We start from the raw sequence: 20,361 nt of genomic DNA, 5'->3' as shown, positions 1-20,361 counted from the left end.
TCAGCTGCTTGAGTGGCACCTTTGATATAAAGAAGGATGTGGTGGAAAACAAGAATCACACCTTGCCCTGCTAGCTCTAGACTGTCCCCCGGCTGCCGAGCTGGCTCCAGCATTTCCAGGGGCGTTGAAGCAGGGCAGGGTACGTGAAAACGTCTTGTAAACCAGAAAGAACCTTTTCTTGCTATTTGGTCCAAACTCCTCATTTCCAGAGTCCAACTGAAACCTGAAGTGGGCGTGACTGACCCATGACTTCAAGCCTCCTGGCCTTCCGTCTAGTCACCACAAAGCAGACAGGTCTAAAAACAAATATGCAGAGCAGATTTTTCTCGGCTTGGCTAACTCTGTCAAATACATCGTTATGCGTGTAAAGCTGGTCGTGCCAATCTCTCTGGAAACCGACATCATTTACTGCAGTAAGTTGTGGATGGCAGTTTTGAGGCAGGCATTTTCCTTGGATCCTTCAGGTGATTTGGGAACTCCTAGAACAAAAATATGTATCCTTTGCCTTCTATGGCCAGTCAACACCTGCCTGAGTCTTCTCGTAAGACAAAGGGGACACAGACCGGTGATGCACACATGACCCAGAGCTTGGGGAGGCTTGTTAGTGTTGCCCTCTCAAGGGCATGCTTACCGTGTGTCCTCAGCCTCCCCAGGTACTCTGAGCTATGCCAGTGTCATGGTCACCGTGGCCCCTGGCCATCAAGTGTGGGATGATGAGTCCGGCAAGCTTGAATCAAGAGCGTGAGCCAGGGAGAAATTAAAGTTCCGTGTTATTGCACTGTTAGTGCTGAGGAGAGTGATAATGGGCCAACAGGGAACAATTTCGATCAAGGAGAGGACTACTTTATGGAGGGGTACTTCTTTGACTCTGGCTCTATTTAAAAAAATAAATAAATGAAGTATGCGTACTTCACCCCCAGTTTTGCTGCTTTCCTGGTATAACGTTGGTATAAATTGAACATAAGCGTCTTTTTGACCTGATTTTTCTTGCCCATAGCATGTGATCTAGTCATTCCCCTAAACCACTGGGTTCTCTTACCAAGGGGTCAGCCCATCTTTTTAGTAAAGGGCCAGGCAGTAAATATTTTAGGCTTTGGGTCCGTATTCTCTCTTCTGTAGGAAGCAACCTCACCATTCCAGCATGAAAACAGCCACAGACAATTGGTACAGAAATGAGTATTGCTGTGCTCCAGGAAAGCTTTATTTATAAATCAGGCAGCTGGTGGGATCTGGCCTGTGGAGTCATAATTTGACAACCTCTGCTCTCATAGTTCTGAAGCTTCTAGACTCACTACAGCGAGCGAGAAGGCAACTCTTGACGGGCTCTGAGAAGCTCTCAACCTGGAAGAGAACCATGTAAGAGTGGAAAGAAGAGGTCAGAGTTCTCTGCTTTACTCATCATTAGGAATCTGGGGAGGGAGAGATTTATGAAGTTCAAGGCACACTAAAGATCCACCGCGGCTCCCCTAGAAAGGTTCCGGATTCTCCGTGTGTGGGGCAGCTGGTTGAACTGATCCTTTTGCCACATTCTGCAAGTCCTTTTTATTAAAAACAGTAGAAATCATTTCAAGGAGGCACCGCCAACTCTCCACAGTGCTCCCACTGCAAGCTTGGAAACAAGCTGAACCCCATTCGACGTGGTTGCAGATGCCAACCAACGTATATGTGGAGCTGACACCGCAGCGTGTGGTTAAGTAGAGTTTTGGCCAGGGCCAGGTGGCCTGGAGGCACGGAGGCGTCGAGTCCGCGTGGCCGGGGCCCTGCTCAGTGTGCAGGTGCACCTGGCAACACAGAACAACGGTGGCCAACTAAGTGGGAGCTCAGAGCCAGACGCCGAGCCGCAGACACAGGCACCCGAGCCCGCCAGCTAGCCTTAGCCTCCACTTCCTCCTCTTCCAAGAATCTATTAAAGGCCTCAAAAGGGCTGTTCAGCATCAGAGAGAGGAACACGATGCTCAGGACACACGCTGCAGTGTCGGAATGGCCCCGTTTGGGTGGCAGTCCGGGCAGCGGCCCTGCCCAGCACAGCCCAGAGGTCGGGGTGGCGATGGGCCCGAGAGGGACCCAGCCTCCCCCCGACAGAGCCGGGGCCACACAGCTGCGGGGGCAAACTCTGGGCTGCTGCTGCTCCGCACTCGGCTTCCACCTACCTGCGAAATGTGTAGCTTGGCGCTCTCAGGTAAAACTTGGGAAAAGTAAGTTCAGTGACAAAGAAGACTTTGATCCATGCGCAGAAGGGGCCCGAATCCCAGGGACTCCGGAGCTTGCCGGTTCTTCCAAATGTTTGCCTTTACACAAAGTGAATTGCTTATCAAGTGAATAGCATTTTCACATCAAATATATATTATAGAACTTCTCACACGTGAGAGAATGTACTAGAATATGTAACAAACTCCTCTGTATCCACTACGCAAACGTACCGAGTACTAACCCGTCGCCTTCCTTGTGTCACTTTTTAGAGGAATATTACAGATATAGTTGAAGACCCCTGTGTCTCACCCTCGTCTCCTCCGCTGCAGTTCCCTCTCAGAGGTACCCCCGTAGTTCCCGCATTTGTCTTTCCCAAGCATATTTTATACTATTATACATGCTTAATATATATATAAATAATCTACAGCCATTTTGTATGTTTTTACTTTTTATATACATTTTTGAAGATTTTATTTATTTATTCATGAGAGACACACAGAGAAAGGCAGAGACCCAGGCAGAGGGAGAAGCAGGCTCCCTGCGGGGAGCCCGACGTGGGATTTGATCCTGGGACCCCAGGGTCATGCCCTGGGCTGAAGGCAGACGCTCAACCACTGAGCACCCCAGGTTACAATACTTATGACACACATGTGTATTTTATACATACAATTACATATATATATATATATGTATACGCACTCTGTATATATAGAAAGAGTTTTTCAACCTTTTTTATAAATTACACTTTTAAGAAACTCTCCATGTTGGTACATTGGACCCTAATTGCTACACTTTAACTTTTGTAAGGTTTTATGAATATACACAATTAAACTGGAAAATGGACATTCATTAGATAATGAAGAAAGCATGCTACTGTCCTCTGTGCTTCATACTGTTTTATGCTCTGAGTATGGAGAAGTGAATAAAATAGACACAGTTTCCTGCCCCATGGAACTGACCCGGTGGAGGTAACCAGGAAACAAGCACATAATAGAATATCCCTTTTGAGGAAATGTGATGTGAATAAAGAGCAAAGTAAGGGTCAGAGCGAAGAGATGCAACTTTAGAAGATCCTCTTGGAGTTGGGACGGTTCAAATGAATCCACCAAGTGGCTTCCAAGGCTTTGTCATCATAAACAATGCCGTCTGACAGTGTAGACGATGCTGTAGGCCCGTATTTGCAGCCCCTGTGCTTATCACCTGGTGAAAGCGAAGGCACACGTTCCGGGCCAGGGATGGGTAACATTTTCCGTGCGTAGTGAATGAAGACACGTATGCGGCATATTTATGGAGACGGGCGAGTGTCCAGAAGAAACCAACACAGGGCTTCCGGCCACTGTGGTCCCTTCCCTGCCCTCCTGTCCCCGAGCCTCCCGGATCAAAGTCCGAGCACCCGCGAGGCCCAGGCAGAGCTCGCTGCCCCGTCTGCGGGAAGCCTGCTCTAGAACGAATTCCTGGGCAAGGGCGTGGGGGCATCTCCCACCTTGGGAGATAATGTCAAGTATCTCCTCCCCAAAGCGGCTTTACCAAATCACGCTGCCCTCGGGCAGCACCTGAGACTTGTCGTTCCACCATTGCCCCAGAATGTGACATTATGAGCGTCGAAAATTTTTGCCAAAACTGTTTATAGCTGCATCTCCCTAATTATTTGTCACATGGAACATCTTTTCCTCGCTTTATCGGCCAATGCTGTTTCCACTTCTGGGATTTACATCTTTTTTCCATTTTTCTACTCTGCCATTAGTTTTTTCTTATTAATGTCTGGAACTACTTTCTATAATCCAGGTACTAATCTGTCACTTATGTGCAGATGTCACCTCCCAGTCGGTGGCTTGTCTGCTCATTTTGTTTATTAGTACTTTTTGTTCTGCAGACATCTTAAACTTTGATGTAGTAAAATCTGGTAATATTTCCCTCTAGGGTTTGTGCATTTTGGCCTTATTTGAGACTCCTTCCCTGACTCGAGGTCATATGGTAGATGTCCATAGTCTCTTAGGAAGATTTTCCTGTTCACATTGAAGTTCACATTGAACTTTGTCATTGATTTCCTGAGATCCACATTGTGAGGTTTATTTTATTTAATGATGACTTTTGGTCCTATGACCATTTATTGAATTATCCTTCATTTCCCCATTGACTTACAGACCACCTTCATAGACATGCAAGCCTTCTTTTTGCAACATGTGCTCCCCTATTTGAGAAAAAGAGAGCCTAGGAGCAACATTTAGCACCTCAACACGAGCTCCCTTGATGGCCTGGGAGTTGACGCTTGCACGGCCCAACACAGCAGCTGGGAGAAACTCCAATGCTGGAGGGAATCTCTCTTTGTGCGTTTATGACTCGTGGTAATTAAACTTTGGGAGAACTTTTTGACTCAAGACCCATTTGAAAATTTCAGTGAATTAGTCATGCCAAAGCTCATGTGCTATTATCATGAGCTCCAGCCGTCAGAGCTTCAGAATAAATCACAGCCAAGATACAGTGTGTGCCCGTAGTTCTCTACAGACTGGAGCCAACCATCAAATTTCATATATTCCAGGTTTAAGAAATGTAATTAGTTGACCTACAATAAACACACTGTATCACTTATGGGTGTTTTGCTCTGTTCCCTGCAAACTGTGAGACACGTGCACTATAATCCTCATACATTATTAAAACAGCTTATTTTCTTTAAAAAAAAATAGCTTGGCAAAATAATATTGGAATTAAACCAGAAATTCAACTTTGTGGACTTAAAAATGGCACAGATCCAGACCAAGAATCAGAAAAAAACAAAACAAAAAAACAAAAACAAACCCTCAGCTATTTTAATTAATACACCACCACCACCACAAATCAGCAATTTGAAGAAAAACTTCAGAAATAACCTTATGGTAGAAATTTCTGTTAATGGAAACACCATGGCAATGCTAACAAAGGCAAAGAGAAGGGGATCTACCCTTTACTGGACACCTACTATCAATCGGTCACCACGGAAAGCACTTCTATATAGACTGTGCCATTTAAAACCTACCACAATTGTAAATGGGATTGACTCCTTAATTTCTCTTTCTTCAGTCTCATTGTTAGTGTATAGAAATGCCACTGATTTCTGGGCATTGATTTTGTATCCTGCCACGCTACCGAATTGCTGTATGAGTTCTAGCAATCTTGGGGTGGAGAATTTTGGGTTTTCTATGTAGAGTATCATGTCATCGGCGAAGAGAGAGAGTTTGACTTCTTCTTTGCCAATTTGAATGTCTTTAATGTCTTTTTGTTGTCTGATTGCTGAGGCTAGGACTTCCAGTATTATGTTGAACAGCAGTGGTGAGAGTGGACATCCCTGTCTTGTTCCTGATCTTAGGGGAAAGGCTCCTAGTGCTTCCCCATTGAGAATGATATTTGCTGTGGGCTTTTCATAGATGGCTTTTAAGATGTCGAGGAATGTTCCCTCTATCCCTACACTCTGAAGAGTTTTGATCAGAAATGGATGCTGTATTTTGTCAAATGCTATCTCTGCATCTAATGAGAGGATCATATGGTTCTTGGTTTTTCTCTTGCTGATCTGATGAATCACATTGATTGTTTTACGGGTGTTGAACCAGCCTTGTGTCCCAGGGATAAATCCTACTTGGTCATGGTGAATAAAGCATAAGATACCTAGGAATAAACCTAACCAAAGATGTAAAGGATCTATACCCTCAAAACTATAGAACACTTCTGAAAGAAATTGAGGAAGACACAAAGAGATGGAAAAATATTCCATGCTCATGGATTGGCAGAATTAATATTGTGAAAATGTCAATGTTACCCAGGGCAATATACACGTTTAATGCAATCCCTATCAAAATACCATGGACTTTCTTCAGAGAGTTAGAACAAATTATTTTAAGATTTGTGTGGAATCAGAAAAGACCCCGAATAGCCAGGGGAATCTTAAAAAAGAAAACCATATCTGGGGGCATCACAATGCCAGATTTCAGGTTGTACTACAAAGCTGTGGTCATCAAGACAGTGTGGTCCTGGCACAAACACAGACACATAGATCAGTGGAACAGAATAGAGAACCCAGAAGTGGACCCTGAACTTTATGGGCAACTAATATTCGATAAAGGAGGAAAGACTATCCATTGGAAGAAAGACAGTCTCTTCAATAAATGGTGCTGGGAAAATTGGACATCCACATGCAGAAGAATGAAACTAGACCACTCTCTTACCCCAGACACAAAGATAAACTCAAAATGGATGAAAGATCTCAATGTGAGACAAGATTCCATCAAAATCCTACAGAAGAACACAGGCAACACCCTTTTTGAACTCGGCCATAGTAACTTCTTGCAAGATACATCCACGAAGGCAAAAGAAACAAAAGCAAAAATGAACTATTGGGACTTCATCAAGATAAGAAGCTTTTGCACAGCAAAGGATACAGTCAACAAAACTCAAAGACAACCTACAGAATGGGAGAGGATATTTGCAAATGACATATCAGATAAAGGGCTAGTTTCCAAGATCTATAAAGAACTTATTAAACTCAACACCAAAGAAACAAACAATCCAATCATGAAATGGGCAAAAGACATGAACAGAAATCTCACAGAGGAAGACCTAGACATGGCCAACATGCATATGAGAAAATGCTCTGCATCACTTGCCATCAGGGAAATACAAATCAAAACTACAATGAGATCCCACCTCACACCAGTGAGAATGGGGAAAATTAACAAGGCAGGAAACAACAAATGTTGGAGAGGATGCGGAGAAAAGGGAACCCTCTTACACTGTTGGTGGGAATGTGAACTGGTGCAGCCACTCTGGAAAACTGTGTGGAGGTTCCTCAAACAGTTAAAAATAGATCTGTCCTACGACCCAGCAATTGCACTGTTGGGGATTTACCCCAAAGATACAAATGCAATGAAACGCCGGGACACCTGCATCCCGATGTTTATAGCAGCAATGGCCACGATAGCCAAACTGTGGAAGGAGCCTCGGTGTCCATCGAAAGATGAATGGATAAAGAAGATGTGGTTTATGTATACAATGGAATATTACTCAGCTATTAGAAATGACAAATACCCACCATTTGCTTCAACGTGGTTGGAACTGGAGGGTATTATGCTGAGTGAAGTAAGCCAGTCGGAGAAGGACAAACATTATATGTTCTCATTCATTTGGGGAATATAAATAATAGTAAAAGGGAATATAAGGGAAGGGAGAAGAAATGTGTGGGAAATATCAGAAAGGGAGACAGAACGTAAAGACTGCTAACTCTGGGAAACAAACTAGGGGTGGTAGAAGGGGAGGAGGGCGGGGGGTGGGAGTGAATGGGTGACGGGCACTGGGGGTTATTCTGTATGTTAGTAAATTGAACACCAATAAAAAATAAATTAAAAAAAATAAATAAAAAAAAATAAAACCTACCACAGCCCTCAGATGGATTATTTAAATTTCCACTTTAAGGATGAAAAGATCAGATTTAAAGATCTTGGTAATCCTGTCAAAGGTGCAGGGCTGGTAAACAGTAGTTTGGGGATCTAGACGCAGATCCCTGTTGCCCAGTGTCTTTGCACACCCATTTCCCGCCATAGCTTCTGGTTCTAGCACTTGGATGTGTCACTGTGAGAAGAATCATTCAAATAGCCTCCGTAGTTTCAGGACCAGGGATCAAGTGGAAGCGTGGGACTGGAAATGCGTGACATCCCTGATGCTGTCTTGAGCCTCCTCTGGAGCAGACCCAACACGTGGCTGGTGATTGAACAACACACCAAATCCACCCAGAATTGTGACATCTTGTCATCAGGACATCTTTAAGCTGGGTCGCAGGGACTCTACTCCATATGACGAGCCCCATGATGCTCCAAAATCTCTAGGGCTATATACACATTGCGATCCTGGATGCGTGAGTTTTAGAAAGATAATGTGCTGTGTTAGCAACTATTACAGGACACGACCTACAGGCGTGAGGCAGCAACTAATAATTATATTGATATTTCTGCTACGCAACAAATGAATATTCATACTGAATAGGGGAAAACAAGATAATAAATAGGCCTGTCAGTTCAGGGAAGACTTTGCTGCTAAACGAGTTAAAAATACTTTTGGTTTAGAGTTCTGGGGATTTCAGAATTGCAGATAATGGATTACGTACCTGTTTTTCAAAAACTGCATGCTACCGGAAACCTATATACTGTCAGCTATTTGCAGGGGAGTAAAGGAGAAAATATGACATAAACCTTGAATAATACTTTGCTGTTGACAAACTGTTTTCACACGTTATTTCGCCCTCAGAGTAACAATGTGAGAGATTTTTATCCTATTTTATTAGTGAGGCTGTTGAAGTTCAGAGCTTGAGAATCTTGCAGACGGTCACGTAGATAGGAAACAGTAGGACTGTAAATCTGACCTCTATACAAAATCTGACCAGATCTACAGGTTCTAATTCTAATTTCATCTCTTTGTACTGTGGGGCCTTACAAGCCACTTGAGTCCTCCTCCCAGGTTTTCCTTGATTCTCACCATGACTACCACATGGTGAGAGTCACTTCTGACACCAGCTATGTGGGATGTGTTCCTGCACCAAGCAATTCTGTATCACCAGCCGGGGGTCCTACAATTTAACTCCATTCTGACACTATCTACCTGGAGATAGTATTGATCCCACATGTTAAGGGTTCAGTTAAAGTGGGTTAAGTATCCCCCCACTTCAGATACCAATCCCAAGTCTAGGTAGTTACCTGTCCTTTTGCTTGATCAGCTATAAATTGGAGGTTCCTTCAACATCCCTCCTTAGATTTGATTCATTCACTCGAGTGGCTCCTAGGACTCAAGAAAACAGTTGACTTAGTATTTATCAGCTCATTATAAAAGGATGTGATAAAGGATACATATGAACCTCCAGATGGTAGAGATGCAGAAGGCAAGGTATGTTTAAGGGCCACAGTTTCCATGTCTTCCCACAGCGTCTCCATGTGTTCACCAACCCAGAAGTGGAAGTGCTCCCAACCACATACTTTTGGGGTTTTTAATGGAGTTTTCACCATATAAGCATGATCCATTACTATCTTCTTTTCCAATCCCTCTCTCTTCTCTGGAGAAGGGGGTGAGGCCAAAAGTTCCAAGGCTCTAATCATAGCTTGGTCTTTTTGGTGACCAGCCTCATCCAGGTGTCCACTCAGAGTCACCTCATTAGAAGAGGAGACACTCCTATCACTGAGGATAGTCCAAGGGATTTAGGAGCCCAGTGTCAGGGACCAGGGTCAAAGACCAAATATTATAAAAAAAAAAAAGTGCTTCTAATGGCTCTTACCACTTAGGAAATTGTAAGGGTTTTACGAGGTCTGTCAGGAACCGGGGACAGAGACGAATTACATGGTTTTTATTATCTCATACCCCTAAGCCTCGCCAAAGTTTGGTTTCCTTGCTTATAACGTAGAGACAATTAGTTTTCTGCCTAATTCAACAGGTTGCAGTGAGAAGCAGATCATACTGTGCTATACAAATGTAAGATCTTATTACTGTACACCTGCGTCGTTTGGCTCAAAATCCATGCGGCCTGGTCAGGACAGGGAGTATTATCTGTGACTCCCGGGGGGGCTCATCAGAACTTACAGAATGGCCAGAAAGGGACCTGTCTTCTCCTGCTGAGTCGAAGCCTATAGCCACAGCTGCAGAGTTCTCATGTTTTAAACTTTCAGCTGATCCCTGAGCACATTCCATTCTCATGATGTGCAAATTTTAAAGGACATTTGCCTTCAAGCGTACTGGAAAAAAATAAATTGAAACCTCTTTTTCAGTCTTTGGACCTTGGGATATATAATTCAAGCAATAAAAACTATGTCACATGTTTTATTGTACATTTCTATGTAATACAGAAATAGATATTAGGGTGGAAGTTATCTTTCTTTTCAATACAGTCTTTTCAGGACCTCATGAGAAAGCAGCTATGCCAAAATCTGCTTCATGGAAAAACTCTTTAAAAGCGTGTCCAGAAAAATGCAATAAAGGTCATTATTATGCCAGGAATTCGGTTGAAATACTGACCAAACCAGTTCCCACCTACATATTTTGTAGGTTACTACCACTCGTCCTCTAATACCACAGGACAAATTGGGCATAGCCTTGTTTTCTCAACACTGGCGTGACGGAAATCTTATACTATGCTTGTCATTTTCTTCCCTCTGATTTTACACGCCCACCAGATTTCTCATAAATAAATAATTAATTAATTTTAATAATTTAAAATTATTGTGTGCCTGCATATAAATGTTGCACATATATGTATGTGTATGTGTGTGTACATTGGACGCATCTTTCTATTGCACATTCATGTACAGATACATACACGTACATAATGTATGTACACATATAGACATAAACACGTTCTATGGGCGGTCTTTCATTCAACAAACAAATATTAGTTATCTCAAGTGAGGCATTGGGAACAGAAAAAAATAACATAGCCTAATTCCTAGCCTCTAGCAGACATACATTCATGAAAATGAGTAATTTCACTAGTGTAGTAGAAGAATATCATCATAGTTTTGAGGATCCAAGGAAATTGCATAAGAGAGTCTATCTTTTCAATTAGAGAATCTAGGGCTACAGGGTTACTATTTTATATTTTCAGACATGGAATATTGTTTCGTATATAGTATATGCTTAATTTGTATTTCGTTGATTAATATTGGTTGGTTTAAAAAATCTGGAATGCATTATTCTGAAAAAGCAATCAAACGTGTGTCATCCTTGTGCAGGGGCCGTGCAGATCTTCTCTGTATTGTTCCAACTTTAGTATAAGTGTTGCCAAAGCGAGCACTCAAACTTCAGATTTGAAGGTAATGCTTGCTGGAGTGATTTCTGTATAGGACCAACCCGAACTAATGCTTTTTAGATCCAGATTGTGCAGACAATATGCTGTCTTTTCATTTGTTAATAACTTCTTAAACTCCAAAACACAGCAATTAGAATTGGATGACACATATAAAAATTCAGATAAAATGGAAGAAAAGTTATGAATTAAAAATATGTGTGTGGTTTCAAAATGCTTTGGTCATTTCTTTGCTAGCCTCTCATATTTCAAGCCAGACTTTCTCTCTTTAGAGTCAGATATACCAAGTTTCACCGTTGCTTATTGGAAATTTTGATAGGCGATAAGACGGGGAGAGGTCAAAATTCATAAAAAAATATATATATATGTATATATATGGATGATTACCTGTGGGTTTTAGTGACCCTTGGGGGACTGAAGATGGCTCTGACAGCTGAGACAAAAGAGGCCAGGAATGTGCCTCAGATGAGACATTAGGGAGAGAAATTCTCGAAAGTATTCAGTTAGTGGCCTTGGCTTTCCTTGGCATCCTGTTGGTAGGGTCATACACGGAGACAGGGTTGTCACTGTTAATTTCTGTTTATGAGGCATTCCAAAGATATTGCCGAATAAAAACAATAAACCGACATTGTTATTCTCAGGTATGCGAGCTGTAAAGCTGACACTTTAGCCCTCTGGCCATTTTTCAAGACGTTACCTAATACCTAACCTCATCATGGCGACTGGAGGGAAACATTTTCCAAAGCACGGCCATAGACTGCTGCGACAGAGTCCACCCTAAGCCGTGGACACGAAGGCCTCCTGAAGGGAGTTGGAGGCCCTTCCCCAGAACCGCGTGCGGAAGCCAGGGTGTGAGCTCACACGGCTGGTGAGCGGCTCCCTCTCCACCTGCGCCGCGGAGTCCGACTCTCTGGGCCTCAGACCCGCGGCCTCCACAAGAAACACCTCAACGGGCCCCGTTCTCCTCGGTCGTGATGGGTCTGACTTTCTTTCTTACTCATTTCCTACCCTACATCCCACGCCTTTCCCTCCGCCCTCTCCGATCCAGAGCTCCTGAGAGCTTGTCCCAGGTGAGAGGTTGCCCCACGCCCAGCTCGACACTCGGTGTGCATCAGGGTCACCCGAGAAGCCCTAAGAAATGCCTGCGCCCGCGCCTCGCTGCTCAGCTCTTGTAACTCGATGGCCCAGGCCTCAGCACGTGTACGGAACTCGCCGGGTGACTCCGATGGGCAGCCAACACTAACAACCATTGACCTCAGGAGTTGGGGCTTTTTAAACTAAGTGATGAGTCGACAGCAATGCTTCTGGATTTGGGAATGTGTGAGAACGACAACTCCGGTGACATTTGGCAGGGCGTATCGGAGGGGCAGAAAACGGAGGTGGAAACCATGGGTTTATCAAGCCCATCCACATTCGAAGGGGGATCATCCGTGGTGGCTGGAATGTCATTGCAGGTGAAATGGCTCCACTCAAAATCTTCGTCTAGGCCCCATTAAATATTTTGTTTAGATGTCATTTAAAATGTCTTCCGTGATAAAAGATAAAATACTCTCAGAATGCATTTCTGGGGAGGGGGGTTTGTAATTGACAGTGATTCGCACTTGGAGCTAAGGGAAGGTACTTTGTCTATGAATTCTGGGATTAGCTGTCCTTCAGACCGAGGAGAGATGCAGATACCTTCAAACCTATTCTCCATTTTTATGGTAGGTGGTGAATTTCTCCCTGAGATAGTCTGGCTGGGGCCACGCGGCTTATGTCAGTCCAATTGGAGATGGGGAATAGAATAATCCCATCGATTCACTCGGGATCAGAAGCCATGGAGTCACGGAAGCCACCGCTCTGCAAAGGTAATCTGGCCAGAAGATAGGGAAATTGGGAGAAGTTAATTAGAGAACATATTCAGGCCACTGATATGGAAGTACAATTACATGTTCATATTGCTCTCTTGTGCAAAATGGAAGCCGAGAGAAAAAAGTGATCCTGATTTGCCAGCTAAATGCTAGAAAGATATAATAATCCATTCAATCATGAATTCATTCTTTTAAAATGATTCTACTGAGGTGAAATTTCAAGCAACATAAAATTAACCATTTAAAAGAGGAGTGAAATGTCATTTACTGCATTATACAGTAATGCATAATATTGTATATTGTGCCATCACTACCTCCACCTAATTCTAAAACATTTTTTAACATCTCAACATTAATTTACTCTTTAAATATTTATCCGTGACCCTGTATACAACCCCTGCTGTGCCAAGCATAAGAAACTTTATGAGGAACAATAAAACAATAAAACTTACTTTACTTAAAAAAAAATAAATTTTGGAGGGCACCTGGGTGGCTCTGTGGTTGAGCATCTGCCTTTGGTTCATGTTAAGATCCTGGGGTCTTAGGATCAAGTCCTGCATCAGGCTCCCCGCAGGGAGCCTGCTTCTCCTCTGCCTATGTCTCTACCTCTCTCTGTGTGTGTCTCTCATGGATAAATAGATAAAACCTTTACAAAATAAATAAATTTTCAGTAGGGATCATGGCCATTCTCCTATTAAAATATAAGACAATATACGGTAATGTCTATAAGACCATGACACCGAGTAAAGGAGAGCTGATTTCTGATTTGTGGATGCCAGTAGGTTTGGTGTGAAAAACTTCATAAAGGAGGCAGTATTTGAGACAGGCTTCAAATGATGGGTGGAAGGAGACAGCATACTCCTGGTAGCGGGAGTACCATGAGCCAAGCAAAGAAAGGAAAAGCATGAGAAATACTCAGGGAGTGTTGCATGACTATACCTGGGCAGGATGGGAGGAGTGGAAGGTCAGACTGGAAAAGTAGGTTAAGCCAGTATCATTCCTAGAGATCTTTGAATAACTGATGAAGAGTTTTGGATTTTATTTGCTAAGCAATGACCAGCTCCTGAGTATTTTTTTAAGCAGGAAGAAATACAGACAATGCGGTATTTTAGGGAGATAAGTTATGTAATGACCAATTAAGGATGGATTAGAGAGAGGGAAACTGTCCCTTTAGGTAACTCCAGCAACAGCAAGGGCACTGGTCTATCGGTGTGTAAATTGGAGGAGAGAAGCCTCCAAGCCCCTGAAAGCGAGCTAGTGGTGGCCATAAAGGAGGAGGGGGTTTTTTTTGTTTGTTTGCTAGTTGGATTTTTTAAGTAGGCTCCATGCCTAAAATGGAACTTGAACCCATGACCCCAAGATCAAGAGTCGATACACTATGGACTGAGCCAGCCGGGCACCTCAAGGATGAGGTTTAAGGAACCTCAACCACCACAGTGGCTTCTAGTCTAAGAACCAACCTTAGTTGCCTTGTCTTAGAGACTCTGTCTAAATACTTGGCCAGTCTTATTGATAAATCTCAGGACCGGCTATATAGGTAAATCATGGTCAGGAAGTTAGTAATTTTCTTTCAGTGACAGCCCCTCTAGAGACTCCAGTCCAGTGACACATGGGCCTCTACTGTGACCAGGGCCTGTTTGACCACATGCATGTCATGGAAGGGATGGCTATTCAATTGACAAAGGCAATGTCCTCTTTAGCAGAAGCTGATGGTCAGATATGCAAAGAATCCTCTAGCACATGAGGTATGTAGATTTGCTCCACTAGTCATGTTATTGTCGTTCAACAAAAATGTACTGAATGCCTACTCTGTGTTAGTCCCTTTCTCATACTCTCTCTCAGGGCTCTCCCAGGGTGGAGAGAGAATATCAAGTCCATTTGCACTGTTTCCCTAAATAATTTACAAATGACGGGTACATGGCATGTTTGCCTCCGCTTCCTGTTTCTCAGTCCAGGTAGCGCAGCCCACAGTCCTCAACATGCTCAACATGGAGCTGCGGGCAACCTCCACATACACTGAGTAGAGGGGACCTATCCGTGTGCCTGCCTCGAAACAGTCTCTTCTTGCTTCCAGTGCTAAAATCCCTAAGCCAGGGCAGTATGGCTTTATCCTCTCCTTCAATTTTAAATGTCTGCCTTGTTTGGGCCTCCTTCAAACTAGGAGAAGTACAAGGAATAAAATAGGTTTATTCAGTCTCTCTTTGATATGTTTGCTACAGACTCCATGTTATCTCCTATTTTCTAGGGTCAATTAAAATGTGTAGGATCAGAAAAGGTCTTATGGGACTGGAAAAGTTTCACTGGAGACCTCTGGGTGCAATATTCGAAGATGAGTCTCCATTGGGTATTTGTATGACTCATCCTTTCACCTGCTGGCAGCCCTCAAGCTTTGAATAGTCCTTCTGTCTCCATCCATCTCCTCACTCCTGCAGAGTCCCTCTTGAGGACACTCTTCCAGGTGGGCATCTGGACCACAAGGACATTTTTTTTTTCCTTTTCCCTTCAATTGTGGAAATAGAGCCACCTCAAATCTGACCCTTCCCTCTGCCACCAAAAAGGAGAAACTCCAGAGGCACCTGGGTGGCTCAGTGGTTGAGCACCCACCTTCCACCCAGGTCGTGATCCCGGACTCCCGGAATAGAGCCCCACATCGGGCGCCCTGCTCACTTGTGAGTCTGCTTGTCTCTCTCCTTTGCCTCTCTCCCTGCTGGTGCTCGCTCTTACTCTCTCTCTCACCTAAATATAATCTTTAAAAAAATTCTAAAAATGGAAAAACTCCAGATATAACCTTGTTCATTGACTAAGTCAAATCCAGTCCTCACATCTTCTAGTTGTTCATAGGTCAGATTCTCTCTGAGCTCCTCCTGAAGCCATCCCTCACTTGGATTGAGATGAAGAGTAAGTGCCCATCATGTCCTCCATGACGAATGTTCAGAATGCCAACAATTCTCCCTTTAAAATCTTACTATTAATCCCTTTAGCCCCCAAATGAATTCTTGGCCATATCTTCTATAGCCCGGAGGTGGATGAGGGGGCTAATCTTGACGGAGTAAGTACACAGTCTCCCAGTATGTCCTTCACGAGTGGTTTAGCATCTGCTTTAGGCCACTGCATTTTTCTCTCTGAAAATCCAAGACAATAGGAAAAGTTAAATTTAACGTCCAATTATATTTCTATTTTTTGTGTGAATTAAAGTCCTGACAAAATTTGCAAAACTATGTGTCTCTGTCCCTTGCCTGGAACTCCTCAGAGCAGATACGTTTCCGAACTCATGATTTTTCAGATTTAATAAAAGCAATATGATGCACACATCATAGATTACGCCATAATGACAAATGAATGGCCTTTTGTTGGTTCTGGTCAGATTTGGCCGCCAAATGACTGGTTGCCCGGACGAAATCGGTAGTGGTAGGAATCATGCTCTGCTTTCTCTCCTCCTTCTATTCCCTAACCTTCCACCAATGACTTCCATTGGCCATTAACCAGCAGGTGAGAGAACTTGAGAAATCCAGTCTATGGAGTGAGCCTCCCTCGGAGGGGGAAAGGTGGGAAAATGATGTGAGGCAAGCAAGTCTGGGAAGGCACATTTACCTTCTTCAGTCAGGACTCCCCTTTCAAGGGTCTACCATCCCTGATTGTATGATTCATCCCCGTCTCCTTTCCGTCACCAACATTTCTTCTCAGCAAACTTTAAACAGAGACCAGCATTGAACTGAAAACTAGATAGTCTGGACTCTCATTGAGGGTCTGCCATCATCTCTTACTGTATCTAAAGTTTCTACAATGAGAGAGAGCTTTCGGAAAGTGCGCATAATAATTGTGTACCGTCAGAAATGCCAGAGGGCTGAATCTATGTGGTTCAAGCATATCTAGCTAAAGGTTGGACTCAAGAGATTCAGAGTGAATAAGAATGAAGGATAGATGAAGCAGTAGTTGATAATTTAAAGATCAAGACCTCTCTACGCGTTTGGTTAAATCTTTATATGACAAAGACAAAAAAAATCACTAATAAATACATATTCATAATGTCCTTCTACAAGGGGTCATGTTGGTCTTGGCCTTTTCGAATTGTTCTACTCTGTTGTGAAGAACTGATACAGAACCGACATAGTTGAAAAGACTAAACTAATTTCCATGCGGAGTCACATGCCATTTCATTATAAAGAGTAATTGCCGGGGCTCCTGGGTGGCTCAGTCGGTTGGTTAGGCGTCTTGATTTTGGCTCAAGTCATGATCTCAGGATCGTAAGACTGAGCCCCCACACTGGGCTCCACGCTGGGCATGGAGCCTGCCGAAGATTCTCTCTCCCTCTGCTCCCCTCCCCGCCCCACTGCTCACACGCATGCTCATTCTCTCTCTCAAAAAATAAAAACTAAAAAAAAAAAAAAAAAAAAAAATTGCTATTCTTGGTCCTGGGTGTAAATACGTGAGTGTAGGGGCAGAGGGAAAAGCAGAGCCAACACGCACTCAATTGAGGGAGAGAAAGTCTGATTGTATGTGGAGGAAAGTACTGAGGGCATCAACTCTGCTGTGCAAACTCCGGGAAAGAATCTTTAGGAAGTTTTGGTTTTGTGCGGTCAATGGCAGTCCCCTTTGGTGCCTCTTCACGAGACTTCCCTGTGTCTTTAACTGCTTCTCGATACCTCTTGGGGTGTTTCTTTTTTTGTAGGACACGTGCTGAGATAGGTCACAGAGAGGTCCAGTTTTATTGGTTATATTTTTATGACCTCTTTTTGAGCGCTCTTCAATGCCGCTGTTTGACCTTATGAAATAATTCTTCTTTTGAATTTTAAACAGTGAGTAAAAAAGGCTCAGTAATCTTTCTCTCCCTCAACCGCGGCTCCATTGGAACCCTGGCAATTCTGCACAGGTAGAGAGAACTGAAGCAAAGCCCCTGGGGCAGTCTTTGAGCGGCAAATTTGAAAACCGGAACCCAAGATGTTATGGCATGAACTATCCCAACAGAAAATGTGTTTTGTTTCCTAGTTTGTGAACATTCTGGGTTCTTAACTCAGAAACAGGCACACTGAGATTTCTACAGGCGTTCCCACGGATGCACTTCAGGAAAGCTGCCTCGTTGTTTGTGATGAAGTGTGTGAGGGACTCGGCCTCGACTCTCGTTAATGCCATATGCCATCCCCCCAGCCTGTAGGATCCCAGCCCCACATGCCCTCCCCCCAAGCTGTAGGATCCCAGCCCCTCATTCCCTCCCCTGCAGGCCACATGCCCTCCCCACCAGGCTGTAGGATCCCAGCCCTACATCCTCTCCCCAGCAGGCCACATACCCTCTCCTCCACCACATGCCCTCCCCTCCAGGCTATAGGATCCCAGCCCCACATCCCCTCCCCTGCAGGCCACATGCCCTCCCCTCCAGGCTATAGGATCCCAGCCCCACATCCTCTCCCTTGCAGGCCACATGCCCTCCTCCCAGGCTGTAGGATCCCAGCCCCACATCCCCTCCCCTGCAGGTCACATGCCCTCCTCCCAAGCTGTAGGATCCCAGCACCTCATTACCTACCCTGCAGGCCACATGCCCTCCCCACCAGGCTATAGAATCCCAGCCCCACATCCCCTCCCCTGCAGGCCACATGCCCTCCTCCCAGGCTGTAGGATCCCAGCACCTCATTACCTACCCTGCAGGCCACATACCCTCCCCTCCAGGCTATAGAATCCCAGCCCCACATCCTGTCCCTTGCAGGCCACATACCCTCCCCTCCAGGCTATAGAATCCCAACCCCACATCCCCTCCCCTGCAGGCCACATGCCCTCCCCTCCAGGCTGTAGGATCCCAGCCCCACATCCCCTCCCAGAGGCTCACCGCCCCTTCCCTCCCTGCAGCTTTCAGCGCGCTGCACCTTCCACACGTTGTGTGTCTGTCCGGCCTGAACATGAGCACGTGTCCTTTTCCCAACGATCGCAGACCTGGGTGTTAAGTTCCCATCCCTTTTCCAGTTCATTTTGTTTATGGAAAAGTATTTCTGGTTATTTTCTAGATTCTGACTGTTAGCTGATGGACTGATAGGTTCTGCTGGCAAAGTTGAGCAGTTCTCTGTGTTTCCATCTGTTTCTTCTCAGGAGCACCCAGTGCTCGCCTGCTTGCTGGCCAGCAGCCCATTTCCTCCTCTTTGGCCAGGTCCCCATTTTAAAACCATAGGACCTCCACGATGCGCCCCGAAGTAATTACCAGTGCTTCGCCCAGATGCGTGATGACAGGAGCGCGGGAGGCATTTCTTTCTGCTGGAAGCCCCCTCCCAATAGATGTGAGGTATTTCCTTTCTCTGAAGTGACTTCAAGCGTCCTATGGTGGCTCTTTCACCGCCGTGCACCAGTGCCTTGCCTCGGGTTGGTTTATCAGCCTTTGCTTTGTTCTGTTCAGCGTCTGTGCACGAGACCCTGTCCGTTTAGCTGCACTTACGGTTCTCTTTGTGTCACCGTACTTTTTCAAAAGGTGGTTCTAGGGACTCCGAAGGATACAATGGGTCGTATCTTGGTGTGTGTTCATGTCTATGATTTTTCAGGTTAAAAAAAAAAAAAAAAAAAGAAATCTGAAGTGGTTGACAAAAGCTCTGATTAAGAGGCATTTCTCATCTACTAAGAAGGCCTATCACTTCACGACGAAATATTGTTAACGGGTCAGCTATGCAGAACTCTAATAATGTTTTTACTTTCCAGTTATCTAGAGAACGCATGCGGTCCAGTCAGGCTTCAGGATGGCCGAGTTTGAACACTTAGCTTCAGGAGGCAGGGTTGCAGAATGGAAAGGACGCGGACTCTAGACGGGACAGACTCGAATTCAAGTTGTGCCGTTGAATAGCTCTCACAGCCTCGTCTCTCCAGTTAATAAAATGGGAACAACAGGGGCGCCCAGGTGGCTCAGTTGGTTACGTGTCTGACTTTGGCTCAGATCCTGATCTCAGGGTTGTGGGATCAAGTGTCCCATTGAGCTCCCTGCTGGGCGGGGAGTCTGCTTGTCCCTGTCCCCCTCCCTCTGCCCCTCCTCCTGCTCATGTGCGTGCTCTCTGTCCCTCTCTCTCAAATAAATAAATAAAACCTTTACAAAGAAGTACAGAGAATGGGAACAATAATGTGTGCTGTGCAAGATAGTTAAGGTCCATCATACCTAAAAATGCCTGGCCTATAGTAAGCATCCCCCCAGGTGGTAGCCGCTTCTACTTTTATTACTGATGTTTCTGAAAATGCCCTCAGTCTGCCTCACTCAAGTGCTCTCACTGGCATGATTAATTATTATTCTTGAATTTCATAAACCACATTTGGCTTTAATGAAATGATGCATATGTCCATCTGGAAAGTAAGTTTAAAAAATAAATATAATTCTACAGAATGACTAATAGCCCCTTGGGAAAAAAAGCAAAGCACTTGGCAGGCTGAGGATTTTTAGGTATAGGACATAGAGATTTTGTCTGGGAATAAACAATCAACGCCTACTTTTTCATTAAAAATGCCAGGAGAAATGTGTTCCGAGTCTATATTTCCAAAGGTTCATTTCTGCAACTC

The 20,361-nt window shown here is 44.4% G+C and overlaps 1 pseudogene; it reads right to left on the bottom strand.

The window, feature by feature from the left end:
• Positions 1-10,864: 10,864 nt before the first annotated feature.
• On the bottom strand, positions 10,865-10,984 carry LOC140612193 (U6 spliceosomal RNA; annotated as a pseudogene).
• Positions 10,985-20,361: the final 9,377 nt, after the last annotated feature.

This window comes from Canis lupus, chromosome 20 (genome assembly GCF_048164855.1).
Source record: "Canis lupus baileyi chromosome 20, mCanLup2.hap1, whole genome shotgun sequence".
Classification (NCBI taxonomy): Eukaryota; Metazoa; Chordata; class Mammalia; order Carnivora; family Canidae; genus Canis; species Canis lupus.
The sequence above is the reverse complement of the archived record's forward strand: the minus strand, read 5'-3'. Positions and strand labels throughout refer to the sequence as shown.